Raw genomic sequence first — 2500 nt, forward strand, 5'->3', positions numbered from 1 at the left:
CACACACACACACACACACCCACACACACACACATTAAATAAGAAATAGTGATAATGTTAAATATTCACTAAGACAATTTGATGAACAAGAAAATGATTAGAATGCAGACAGACTCGCGTATACATTTACGCATCACTTTACTCGTTTCTCCTCACATTAATATGATTTTAATCACTAATGTTTTTTAATTTTATTTTCTGCTGTGAACAGAAATTATTGGACCGGTGCCTCCGGAGTCCCATTATCCGTGTACATAAATGAAAACTCTTCCAACACTCCACTCACTCGCGTGTGTGTGTTGTGTGTGTGTGTGTGGGTGTGTGTGTGTGTGTGTGTGTGGTGTGACGGTCATTTTATGATGCTTGTAGTGTGTGTTTGTGTAACTCAGGAGTGTGTGGTGTGTGTAAATGTGTGTGTTTATCGTGTTCATGTACATTTGTATACTACTCAGCGAGTGTAAATATGTAGATACACGAGTTCTCCTTTTGCTCTGTTTCTGTAAAGTTTTGTATTAAATATTTTCTCACACAGACATGTTTGTTGAAGCGCCGATCTGTTGTTAATGCGGTAACTTTGTTGAAAATCAGATGTTTGTGGGGGTTTTTTAATGGAAATTACAGACAGAGGAGAATTTTACTTTTGATGTGATTCATATTGATGAATCTGTGTGGATGGGGAAGGGTGCCAATACTTTGTGCAGAGAAATAGATGGACAAGTGTAATCTCTGTGAAGGTGGGGCTGATAACCATGCACTGAGTAGTGTGTGAGAGAGAGAGAGAAACATATGGACTATAGTTTTCTAATCTGCGGTGTAATGACTCCCCCTGGTGGCTGAAACAGGGAACTAGCCCCCCGGTGTGTGTGCGCGTTAAAATTGTATTGTGTAAAATGTGTGTATAGTTTACTTATTTAAATGTGGTTTATATTCCAGAATCGTAACAGCATCGCAGCTGATTGGTCGAGACAGGGAGGCGTGTCCTGTTGTGTTATATGGCTAATGTAAATGTTTATTCTGACTGCAGGTACAGCATTCTAACTAAATTGAATAAATCACCCAGAAAGTTCCGATGTGCAGTGAGATATGAGAGAGAAACATATATACAGAGGGTACAGTAAGACTAGTATTTCAGATAATGTTAGTTAGCTGGCTAAAGTAAATACACAGTGGGCGGGGCTTATTCTATATTCTCTTTAAGTACTTAATATACAGACTCATCTCTTTTTTTGAAGAAGAAGAAGAAATCTTATTACATCATCATCATCTTACAGAAAATGATCCAATTCTTCTGCATTACCTCTGCTCTGAAATACTGGTCTCCGGTTCTCGTTTTCTGCCTCCTAGTGGACAAGCCAAATAATACACACTCTGGAGCAGGAGCTAAAATGGCTTCTGGAACTACAGCCAGGAACTAAACTCGGTCCTGCTTCCTCACATGGAAACCCATAAAAGCTTCTAAAAAGTCCTGAAAAAGTGTCTACATTGTCTGTTTTCTAACATTGCTCCTGCGTTTCTGAGAAGGTTTCTTGTTCCTAATAAAGGTTCGTGATATCCTGAAAATGTCACAAATTCCTGAGAATAGTTCCTGAAAGGTTCCAGTAGTGAACACTGTTGGTGTACCTGAGCCAGGTTGTGTCCTCTTACCTGTAACTGTGTGTGTGTGTGTGTGTGTGTGTTGGGATTAAACTGCTCTTCACTGAGGAAGTTAAATTGTTAACCCAGTGTGTTTTTTATCTTCAGTGCTAATCCCACTAAACTCCACTCTTTCACTCATCACTTCCATTCCAATTCCATCAGCCTTCTGATATTCCTGATGAAGACTCTGATCAGAGAAACTTGAAGGAAGTTGTGTGTGTGTGTGTGTGTGTGGTGTGTGTGTGTGTGTTAGGAGTCGTTATGTTGGAAAAACTCCTCGTGTTTCTTTTTATTCTTCTTTCATTCTGCCTGTCTGGCTTTGAACACACTAACAATAGAGTGCAATTCACACGTCTGAAATCCTCCGCCTGCAATCAACTCTGTGTGTGTGTGCGTGTGTGTGTGTATGTGTATTGTTGTTTGTGAAATATCACACCTGAGTGCTGAAGTAACCGAAACCAGATCCAGATCAGCAGACAGCCATGAGAGACAGACAAAATGTTCTCTCACACACACACACACACACACACACCACACAACACACACAATCAACAAATCAACTAACACGAGAAAATTGTTTTCATTTTTTCTTTTTAGGAAGTTTTAGTTGTTTTGTCTCAGTGGCCCCATTTACACATAACCAGCCCCATTAAATAACAGAATCAGTCTCAGATGAAATGAAAACTATAAAATGTCAATTCCAACTTAAAACTTTAGGCCACACCCCCTGCCTGAGTCCCTTCGCACTGAAAGGATGATAGTGATGTGAGACTTAGATAAGTCGTCGTTTCCCTCCAAAGTGGATATCTCTGACATGTGACAGTCATGTGACCACAAATCCAAGATGGCGGACCTCACTGCAGTG

Source organism: Ictalurus punctatus, unplaced genomic scaffold (genome assembly GCF_001660625.3).
Source record: "Ictalurus punctatus breed USDA103 unplaced genomic scaffold, Coco_2.0 tig00163743, whole genome shotgun sequence".
Taxonomy (NCBI): domain Eukaryota; kingdom Metazoa; phylum Chordata; class Actinopteri; order Siluriformes; family Ictaluridae; genus Ictalurus; species Ictalurus punctatus.